The sequence below is a fragment of the Falco punctatus genome (assembly GCF_963210335.1).
Source record: "Falco punctatus genome assembly, contig: scaffold_56, whole genome shotgun sequence".
NCBI lineage: Eukaryota > Metazoa > Chordata > Aves > Falconiformes > Falconidae > Falco > Falco punctatus.
The window spans coordinates 680,872-692,793 of NW_027660190.1; the positions used below are offsets into that span (position 1 = coordinate 680,872).

The 11,922-nt window shown below is 43.3% G+C and overlaps 1 long non-coding RNA gene across 1 annotated transcript; it reads right to left on the reverse strand.

Moving 5' to 3' along the window:
* Positions 1–899: 899 nt before the first annotated feature.
* On the reverse strand, positions 900–1,868 carry LOC308057666. Its single transcript, XR_013925385.1, has 3 exons — positions 1,713–1,868; positions 1,055–1,093; positions 900–910 (listed from the first exon to the last, which is right to left on the reverse strand). It is a non-coding gene; the product is annotated as an uncharacterized lncRNA (long non-coding RNA).
* Positions 1,869–11,922: the final 10,054 nt, after the last annotated feature.

Below are 11,922 nucleotides of genomic sequence, written 5' to 3' on the forward strand. Positions count from 1 at the left end.
TGCTCAAAGCAGCAATGCTGATAGGGAGAGTTTACGTACTTCCTTGCACAAAGCAGTTCTGGGCTTTTTTCCCTCTGCGTGTGTTTCTGTGCAGACATGTGTATGAAACACAGGTGTCTCTCTGTGCCACAGGTGGGACTGATGACAGCTTTTCATTTCATTTCAACTAGAATTTAAACAAAGATTCTGCCTGCAAAAGAATTTGAGCAGCTGTCCTTGTTTCCCAGAGCAAGCATCCAAGCACTGGGGAGCAGTTTGCAGGATCAGAACCTGAGCCTGCTCTGGGTGGTAAATCCTCAGGAGAGGAAAGAGAAACCCCAATTTTTTCAATACAGATCTAGTTCCCTTAATATTCCGAGCAGCAGAGTGGGGTTGAGATGGGGTGGTGTGGTGACAGGAGAGGGACAGAGGAATGAAGAGAACAGGGGTGGATCTGGCCAGGGAGTGGAGGAAGGAAACCCCTGCTGAAGAGCCAGCAAACCATGAAGTATTCCTATGTGCTAAATTTCATCACACTAGCCTGTTTCCACAGCCAGGACTCCAAAGTTACCCAAAGAAGCAAGGAACAGAGCAACTGCTAGCAGTGATGGCAAACACGATGGAGTTCTTAGCAGCATGAGGAAGTAGATAGCCACTGTAGGAAGTTCTGCAACCTACCCTGATTGAAACAAATCCCTGAACCATTTAGGGCACCTATTGCGTAATTTTTATGTCTGTCTGAATATCTGTCTATCGATCAATCTTGCAGAAGACTAAGTTGCAAGATTTTGAGAAATATACCTCTGTTCACAGTAATAAGACTCAATCTTAAGTCTTAACCCTAAGACTTAAGCCTAAGACTGAACTCTAAGACTTAACCCAAAGAATTAACCGTAAGACAAAACCTTAAGACATAACCCTAAGACATAAACTTAAGACTTAAGCTCAGACTAAACCCTAAGACTTAATCCTAATACCTAACCCTAAGACTTAAACTTAAGACTTAACCCTTAGAGATAACCCCAAAACTCCATCTGTAAGACTTTAAACTTAAGACTTAACCTTCAGATATAACCCTGAGACTTAACCCTAAGACTTAACTTTAATATTAACCCTAAGACCTAAGGCTAAGAAATAACCCTGAGACTGAACCCTGAGACTGAACCCTGAGACCGAACCCTGAGACCGAACCCTGAGACTGAACCCTGAGACTGAACCCTGAGTCTTAACCTTAAGATTTAACACTAAGACTTAACTCAAAGACTCGGCATTAAGACTTAACCTAAAGGTTTAAGCATAAAACTTAACACTAAGAGTTATCATTGACACATAACCCTGTCTTAACCTAAAGACCTAACCCTGAGACTTAACACTAAGACTTTACCTTAAGCCTTAACCTTAAGACTTAACTTTAAGACTTAACCCTAAGACTTAACTCTAAGACTCAACCTCTAAGACTTAACCCTAAGACTCAACCTTAAGAATTAACCATAGGGTTTAACCCTAAGACTTAACCCTAAGATTCATCCATAAGATTTAACCCTAAGACGTAACTCTAAGACTTAACCATATGACTTAACTCAAGACTCAACATTAAAACTTTAGGTAAGGGCTTAACCGTAAAACTTAACCCTAAGACTTAACTTTAAGACTTAACCCTAAGACTTATCATTGATACTTAACCCTGTCTTAACCTAAAGACCTAACCCTGAGACTTAACCCTAAGACTCTACCTTAAGCCTTAATCTTAAGTCTTAACTCTAAGACTTAAGCCTAAGACTTAACTCTAAGACTCAACCTTAAGACTTAAACTTAAGACAACTCTAAAACTTAATCTAAAGTCTTATCCCTAAAACTTAACACTAAAACTTAAACCTAAGACTCAACCTTTAGACTTAACCATAAGCCTTAACCCTAAGACTCAGCTTTAAGACTCAACCTTGAGACATATCTAAGGATTTAACCCTAAGACTTAACCCTAAATCTTAATCTTGAGACTTCACGCTAAGTCTTAACTAAACGACATAACCCTAAGACTTAACCCTAAGAATCAACCGTAAGACTTAACCCTAGGACTTTACCCTAAGACTTAACCCTAAGTCTTAACCCTAAGACTCAACTTTGAGACTTAACTCTAAGACTCATCCTTAAGAGTTAACCTTAAGAATTAACCTTAAGACTGAACCCTAAGACTTAACCTTAAGACCAGCAGGCCAGGGATAGTTTGCATGGTTTCCGTATGTTATTCTCAGGACTCTGTCTTTGCTGCTCGAAAGCCTCAAGTGCCCTCTTTAGCTCACCGGTGCAACAGCCACGGCAATTTCAAAAGACCCGCAGTGAGACACCCTGGCTAATGGGGCAACCAACTGGAAATCCTTCAGCTGCTTCTGCTGTAGGCAAAGGGAAATTAACTGAGTCATCCATGCAAAGCCCTTTCTTTTTGTTGAGTTGGCTATGAAATGTAGCATTTTCACCACTGCTGGAACACTTTCAACAAGTCACAGTAGGATTTTGGACTATAGACATATTGTGCTTCCCCAAAGGTACCTGGACAGTGGGCAAGTGGGACGTACTTAAGTAAGTATTTAAGTGGTGCAAGCCAAGGGATGGGCAGAGGGGAACGGGAGAGGAGGAGGGACAGCTGGAGAAGCACAATAGCAGAGCACTGCTCCAAAAATTATCAGCAGAGGAAGAATAATGGTTGCTGTTATTATTAAACATCTTTACATCCCAACAGTTGAGGTCCACAGCATCCACACACACACACACACACACACACACAGACTTCCACACATAGTCTTGGTCAGGATACTATAAACAGGGGTTTACTTTCTCACGAAAAATACCACTGGACTCTTCATTGATGAAGAGGAAGATGACAGGTCTGTTATCTCTGCCGGAAGATAGCCCTTCCTACAGCCTACAGTTTCTCCTGGCACTAGGACGTGACATTGGGTTCAGCAAGAGAAAGTGCCAAATCTTGAATCATTAGACCTGCTCAAAAGAGAAATAACAAAAGCTTTAAAATCAGGCCAGTACTAAATCCTCCTTCCTATGCAGAATTGGGGTGTGCACTTCCAGCCCCCACACAGAAACAGAGGGGTTTCTTAAAAAGCCACTGTCTGTCTAAACCTGCACACAGCATTGATGTGTATCTATCTCACATTCACACATTCACTTCTCTCCCACTGAGATCATTTATTATCACGGGAGCACTTTCCCATAAGCACGTGGACACGTGACCAGAAGTGCACTTGGCACGCTGATGCATTAAAACAATTGGGGATTTTTTTTCCACTTTCACTGTAAGTGCCGTCTTGCGATACCAAAACTTGTGCTACAGACCTCCCCCTGCAGCAAGGGGAATATGAAAAGAAGGGCCAAGCCCCACATGCCCATCTAATACCCCTGCAGCTTCTCCCGAAGGAGCTGCCTTGCCATGGTTCTTTGCCAGATTCCAAACTGGGGACCTGTGTTTGGTCTCGCTGAACTCCCCTTGCATGGGAAATTAAAGGCAAGAGAAATTAAGAGTCCTGTCCTGATGTTGTTATGTAAAGGATTCCACTAATGCACTAGCATAACTCTGAAGGTCAAAAGAGGCTAATATAATGCATGCATAGGAGAAGAAGTGGCTGTATCTTGCTTGATACCTTTTCCCAGATCCCTCCTGCTGTTGCTTCTAGGTGTTTAGTTAACTAACATAAACTTCTCAAAGCAAAAGAAAAGCCTTTTGAAGTGGCTTCGTTTCAGTAGCAGGTACTTCCAAATATGATTCTTTTTTCAATTTGTGCTGTTCAGGATAGCTGAGGAAGAAAAGTGCTTGGAAAATGGGCTTGCTGTTACATAGTCTGTGGCTGCCTGGCATAGCAAGCTTGCTTTGTAGTTCTCAGGAATGTGCCAAATGCCTTCAAACAAATGCACTACATGGTCTCTGTCCAAAGTTCCTAATATCTCAAATTTGCACGATGCAAAATAGAAGGTAACAAAGCTGTCTGGGGAGAGGATAACTGATTGAGGTTACATTAAGACCATGGGATTACTCAACCAGAGGCATGCAAACATCGCTGGACAAAGTTTATCAGTCTGTGCCAAATTCTAATTTGTTAGAACATTATTTTTGCAGATTATGCTAGGGTTTTACTTTGGATCTTTATTGTCCGAAAAGACTCCTCTTTCTCTGAGGACCTCTATTCCCCTCTCTACTGGTAGCAAAAGATTTAAAGTCTAACAAAACTCTAGGCCACCCAGCCGCAGGGTAAGATTTCCAGTAACTGATTCTGGATCTGAAATCCCCTGCCTGTTTGCAAAGCCAAGCCTAAAACTTCAAATGGTAAAAAACAGAGGATATTTGCCAGACATTGCTCTTCACAGAGATTTGTAGTTTTGTGATGATAATTCCATTCTAGTACCTCTTACACTGTAGGTTCTGACTTCCCGCACCACCAAGCTGCAGTAGTATTGTACAGAGAACACTAAAGCAAAGCTGAATGTATGAAAATACAAGACTAGGCCAGAAACCCATCACATGCAGAAGAAATAACCGATTATCCACCAGAAGTAAACTAACCCCTTTTTAGAGACTTTATTTCTCACAGAGTTTAGCCTTTGTAATTCGTTTACCTTATTGAGGCCAGCTGTTGAAATAACACCTCCCATAGAGGCTGGATGCATTCAGTCTTGGACTTGGTTGCAATGACGGGGTTTGGCACTCCAGTTTCACTACAGGTGGACAACTTGCCAGCAGCCTGGAGACTACGCCTGATTTGTAAGACTGGAAGTCAAGCAGGTGCCAGGGGGTTCAGTGCAGAGGTGCAGCTCAGAAGTTCCAAAACAAAGAAAGATTCCTTTCCAGTGGCCCCTTCTGAATTGAGGGGGCTCTGCTCATGGTTATTCCTTTTATAAAGAGGCATGTGTGGAGGCAAAGGCTACAGTGCCTGCTCCTGCTTCAGTTGGAACCTCTTCTCTGTGATCACTCTCAAGCTGAAATGCATTTGTGTTTTTTTGACAGGTATCTGACCCGCTGGTCCGTCAGATCTGCAAAGCTTATCTGGAAGAGGGGCCCTAAGTGGTGCAAAAAACCTCTGCCAGTGGGACACCCTTTGCTGAAGGATAATGTCAAACATACACACGAGCCTCTCTGTTTAAACCACTAATGGACAGAACTGGCATAGTCAGTAAGCACAGCTGTTTCCCACTGCTCTGCTTTTTTTGCAAGGTTGTCAGTATCCCCGATTTTCTTATGCCAAAACTGTCATTAGTACTCTATACTGTCTCCAGTGAATGAGCTGCAACCTGCTCCTCTAGCAGAATACAAGATTTAGCAAAGCAAAGTCCAGTGTGCAGAATGATTTGGAGAAAGGAGGGGCAAAGACTTTTACCTCAAAGCTGGAAAGGATCTGAAGGCTTTTGTTTCATCGTGGTTCACGACTGGGTTTGGAAAAGCATGTTTCCCGCTTTTTCCAACAATGAATGGTGATTCCCCATTAACCTGTGTTTCAGCTCAGATCTGCCTCATTTGGGCTTTTATACCTGTGACACTAATGGAAGAAAAAGTCTCCTGCAGAACTGTATTTCCTTGGCAGTAACAGAAATTGTTATGACTACCAAAATTAATTTTTTTAATTATCTGTACTATCCATAATTTGCAGCAGAACACCTATGGCAGTGGTAAACAGACGTGTGTATCTTACACGTCCCCTTAAGGATTTCTGGCTTGTGCTTCACTCCTGGATCTAGGAAATACGGAATGTTGACATCCTTGATGACTTGGCCTGTGATTTTTTCCCCATGGAAATACATTTGCCTTAAGTTGTCCGTATTGGTGGTATGGCTGCTTCCTGGGATAGTTTGGGCCTGATGGATGCGCATAATTTTCCACGCTCTAACTAAAAGGTGGCACCATTTCTCTCCTTGTATAGTAGTACGTGCGTGTACCTTGCACCTACTGACCACTGCTACTTGAGACGTGCTACTTATGGGCCTGGTATGAAAAGGTCATTACATTTATCAGGGTCATTATGGCTTTGGCTCCGTTTCTTTGATATTTGTCTGGGGGCTACAGATCAACACAGCTTATTTATATACTACTATGCCACTTAACCTTGTACTGCTTTCATCAGAATCATCTGCTAATACCTATCAGCATGGACAGGAACAGAGTGTAAGGATAAACACGTTTTACCCAGGAAACCAAGTTATAATCGTTCTTCTTAGCCTTACTTTGTGAAATGGAAGCCCTACATTCAGCCCCTTGAGCTGGCCAAGATCTTTTTGCTTTGGGAGGCAGAGCTAAGACTTCATTAACTATACTGAGATAAAATCTCTGGCTGACCGTCTATTTTATGAAGCTTTGAAACCTACAGCCCTTCAGAAGGGAAAAGATTTTTCTTTCTTCTCCTGCGTACAGAAGTTACTACGTCTTCTAGCCTAGGTAGCTCTGCTCAATGAGCTTTACTAATGGAAAAGTCACTGGATTAAACCACTGCCTTGAGATGAACCTGAATGAGCACATTTTGCAAAAGACCAGGTGATGCCCACAGTTAATGTTTTCTACAGTTTAATGCCATGAGCTGGAAGGACCTCTCTAATTTTCATGAAACCTAACATTTGAAAAACAAAATACTTTCTTCAATATGCCTTTCTCGAGTTCAGGGTTTAGTACAGATCCCTTACAGTATGCATGAGCTTTCTACTCTTGAGTGCAGCCCTGTTCTGTTTGTCGTTCATGGGTGATAGTAGGCATTCATTCATGCTGTCTCCAAATTAGTTTTGTGTAAGCATGGTGTCAAGGAAGTGTCATGGTTGTGTAAGCATGTGTAACTAGATGGCCTAGGTTTGATTTCTAACCTGGGGCTTCACCCATCGTGGAAGAAAATGCCATCTGTCAGTATCTAAAGGATCTTCAGTGACACATAACAGGGAATTCAACCTGGAGCTGAAGGAGGATCGCACACAGCAAAGTCCTAAGAAAAGAACTGGGGCCAGAATCCAGGCACAAAAGAATCTTGCTCAAAGTGCAGAGGTTTCACACATTTATTAGAACAAGCAGTAAACAAAAGTCTCCTAAGTATAAAATCTAAATGTTCTCGAGCCCTCATCCCAGACAGGCGAGTCACAGCATGAAGGGCAGATCCAAGTTCTTCTCGCCAGTGCCGAAGCAGACATAGCCGTATCGCTCGGTCATTGGGACATGGTAGAACATCAGTCCCAGCCGCAGCAGGCTCCGCAGCACCACCACAGTGCCTCCCTTCTCTAGCTGGACAGTCCAGGAGCCTGTGCAAGAAAATGCCATTTGTCAGTATGTCACAAGTGCAGTCCCTGGAAAGGAGAAAGAGGCAGCGTTCCTGGAGCAAGCTGTCCCTAAGCTGAGAGGGGGACTGCAGTGCGTTCTGCCTGGCCAGTTAACAGTGCACAAGGCTGCACTGGAGTTTGTGACACCTGAGAAAAGGGAAGTGAGGGAGACCAGAAACCTTGATACCTTTTTTTCTTTTGTCAGTTCAGTGTTACAGGCTGCCCTCAATTCCAGATGTCTGTGTCTAGCTTCACACGGTAGCGTATTCCATGGCTATGATAGTAACGCCATATGCGTCACAGGAAGGGACCCCTGGAGCTCCAGACTTGTATACTTGATCCCTAGGAGAGGCTAGAGCTATTCTTGGATGCTTCTGAGCGGGCAGCAGTTACTCTACCAAGCTGCCACCTACTTGGTCTAGCTACTAGCTATAGAGAGCCAAGACTAGCTATGGCAATCCTGCATAGTATGGAATTTATTTTTAAAATAAACTTGTAGCTTTAGTAGTGAGAAGAGGAAGAAGACACTTCAGCTCCAGAGAAGACTGGTTTCCCTGATGCAGCAACTGGGAAAGAGGAAGAGAGCATGAAAAGCAGGGTATTTCTTAGCTCAGAGAATTTTGCAGAAAAGGTTAATTCTCTTCAGTCTTTCCTGGCTCCATCATTGAAGAGGATGTGCGTGGTAGGGGCAAAGGGATTAGTTTCCGCATTAATTTTGCTTTGGCTCTGCGGAGGAGGTTCAGAGCCAGTGTGAAAATGCAATTTCTCCTGGATGCAAGGAGCTCTGAGCCACTGAGTGTTTGTTTTGCATCTGACAGCCTGGGAACAACACAGGAGGGGAGGGGGCTGGAGCATCAGCCTGGATTCAATGCCAGAGGGCAAGGAGCTGCCAAAAGAAGAAAATACCAGCTTCAGCACCAAATCAGTAATGCCTAGAGGCTACAATGTAAGGAAGAAGGTTCCTGCTGAATCTTCATCTAAAAGCAAAAGCAGCAGGCCCAAATAAAAAAGTGCAGTTGGAGCTGTCATACTACTACGGGCCTGGAGTCAAGCGGTCAGGCTGTCTGCACCCAAAGTCAAAATGTGCCAATTCCAGAGTAAGCAGAAAGCCCATAATGCCTTGGGACAGTTAGACAGTATTCATCCTTGTAGATAATTTTAGGATCATCAGTTTATGCTGTGACTCATGCTTACTTACGTCACGGTTAGCCTGGGGAAGGGCTTCTGTGATTGCTGTCAGCTGCCAGTCCTCCCCTTCCCACTCACTTCTGACTCTTGGCCAATTTTAGTGGCATCCGACAAAGGGTTGAAGTGTTTTAACACCACAGGTTCCTACAACAGGTCTCCACAGGACACGGCCCAAGGGTTGACTGCAGCTCCTGAAGCTATTTGTTTATCTGCCAGCAGCTGTGGGGCAGCACAGGCTGTTTGGCTTGCCCGGCAGCAGCTATCTGGGCAATCAGTGCTTGTAGCTTTGGGCTCTTGCACACTCACTTGCAGTACATGTAGTCTCTGAAGCAGTTCATGGCAAACTGCAGTAGTTGAGGGCTCGATGGGGGGGGGGGGGGGGGGGAAGTTGAGAGGAAACAGTATATATGGTGTCTGCAGAATCAGAAAGGAACACCACAATTCAAAGCCCTGTAAAACCAGGTGTCGTGAGTTCTGCTGCTCACCTGTTACCTCCCTCTTCTCTTTGTATTTCTGTACTTTTCAGAAGTTTCTTGGGCACCACTGTTTCCCCTGTCTCCTTCAGTAGCAAGTTCCACAGGTTGGTTATATCATAATATGCACCGTGTCGTCTTTGATCTGTTACCTTCCAAAGCACCCTCTTCAGTTACATGCAAACATGGAACTAAATGGACAGCAACACCTGCCTTCCATGGCAGTCACTGAACTTTCTAACAAAGTGACTCTGGCTGCAGGATAGAAGTACAAAAGAGACATTCACAATCTTTTAAGGACTCGGGAGATTTCCATACCGGAGAGCTTACTTCTGACTCACTCAGCTCCATGTTGCCACTAAAGAGAAACAGCTGGAATCTCAGTAAAGCAAAGCGCTACTTAATACAGAGCAGGATCAGTACAGGTGTGTGCCATCTTCCTTGCACTGTAACATTCCTTGCACACATCCTAGTTAAAGCATGAGCTAGTGTCTTCACACACAGTGGTTTCACAGACCAGGCAACCCCAGTCTCCCATGCAGTCTCTCCAGTGCTACTCATATGGACACAAACTGGACTGGACCTTGGTCATAGCTGGAGTAAAACCACATATTAATGGTTCAGCCACTGGGATTACAAATTCTAACTGACTGGGTCTCTGACAAAATCTGCATGTTCTTAAGAAACTTCACTACTTGGCTAGCGTGGAATCCCAGGTGAAGAACATTTCATGACGAGGCAGATCATCCAGTGGCTGAAGCACTACAGCCATCTGCTGTCAAAGGACAAGCTTTCAAACAGTTTATTGAACTTTGCCTCTAAAAATTTTCACCATTTGCTCGTGGCGGTAGCTAGACTATGCATAGGGGAGTTGAGCAACAAGTGGCAAGCAAATAGGTCTGAATATGTGACAAATGACTTTTTCCATTTCTCCTTTGAACACCGACTCTGCTTTCAGTGCAGGGTTCTTGCAGCTTGCGCTTGCAGAAATGATCTGCAAGCCCTTTATCACGTACTGGTGGTTCTTGCTGTGGCTTTACACATTGGTTTGCAGGGGGGTGACTGTAAACTTTTGAAAGAGTTTCTCTGACAAAAAGCTAATGGAATGAGGACCTCTCATTGTCTTTGATTTAGGACCAGTCCTCTGAGAAGCAAGTCTGTCAAGAATAGGACTGTGCCTTGCCTTGCTGGGTGGTGAGAGCCTCTAGGGATTATCTGGTTTGCTAAATGTCTCCCAACATACTGGAAGCATCCAGCAGCCTGGGTACATGTGATAGCTTGTGTGTGTGTATATATGTTCATGTACACAGATGAATCCTCTGCCCAAAACTATTTACAAAGAACGAAAAGAAATGCCTGGAGCATGACAAATGGGAAAGTTGAGAAGGAAAACAGGTATATTAATGCTCTCATGAACTATATCTGGATTCAGACTTCTTTTTGCTGGACAAATTCACAGAGAAGGTAGAGTAAATAGAGTTCAACTTGATTTAATCCCCTTATCTATGCCCTGGGGCAATACAGTACATGGATCCATGATCTCCTCACAACATTTACCCAGTGTGCTTATCTATCTCTGCAGAGGATTCATCAGCAGTTAACTCTGCTGATCAAAGGAACTTCCCATGTACCTTCACACCTGGCAGAAATGGACAGATGTAATTGAAGACAGCTCCATTCACTTTTATGCTTGATCTCTGAAGGCTGTGATGTGCAGCTGTTTCATTTCCCTACTGTCTGTCCAAGCTGCAAACTCCCAAAGGGCTCAGATTTGTCATTTCACAAATGTGAGACCTTTGGGGAATATTACATTGTTGCAGCTTTCTAGCTCTTCTCTGATGCTTGGCTCTGCATCTAATTCTATGCAAATAGGGACAATAAAGTTTTGCTGATGCTGCATAAGTCTTCCTGTGAAATAAGGACCTGAACAAAACAAGCAGGTTACTTCAGGGCAATCCCACCTGGACTGACACAACACTCGTTGAAGACAGGAAAAAAATTACATGAAACTGTCTGAAACTGTAATGTCATTTTCACTCAGATCCTGTTTTCAGCAAGAATTAGTCATAGAGCTGCTCTTTATTCTGCAGAGCCAAAACAGCAGCAGCCGTGCCACCTTCTACCTTTTACTAACCAGATCACTGGGGACATATTTCTAACACAGCAATCAAAGGTGATCTATTCAGTATACTTTTCCAGGCTGGACCTTTGCAACACACAAAATCAATTCAGAAACCGCACTGATACACAGTGCTGGTGTTTGCCTTCTAAGGAGGCAGCACATTAAAGGTGTGAAACCTAACCACTGATTTTGGTCCTTTTAGAGCCCATTATCTCAGTCTGTTTTTTCCCATACCTCACCACATTAGCAGCATTTGAGGAGATGGTCCAGAAGACAAAATTATTTGAACTCATGAGACACGGAGCAAGTTATTCTCCTTGAAAGCTTCAAGACAATTGTGTTCTCTTCCATCACAGCTCAAATCTCACTATATTAATAAAAAATGCTTTTTCAGGCCCACCTTTCTTGTAGGAGTTTGAAATAACGATGTCATAAACCACTCTAAATGTACTTTAATCAGAAGCTAATGAACAGCATGAAATAATAGCTTAAAATGAATATGCCTTCTTTCCTCCTTCAAGAAAATGCCTTAGAAATGCATTTCATAATAAAATATAAAAAGGGCTGAGAACTGCAAAAATGAAATGCTGCTTTTATCCTTTTTTTTTTTTTCTTTTATCCTTTTTCTTTTCTTTTAAACCTCCCTGCTATTACAAATGGTTCTTGGAGTAAAATCATTGCATAGGTAGCTGTAGGTCTCTATTACTATAAAAATGCAGGAGTGGGATGCTGGGTTCAAATCCTTTCTAATATTGGCTCAGAATATCCCAGGGCAGTCCCCGTACTGTTCATTGCCCCTGTGTCAGACAACATGTCTCTTGCTGGGAGGCTGAGAAACTCAGAGCATCAGTCTGTAAGGTACACCAAGAC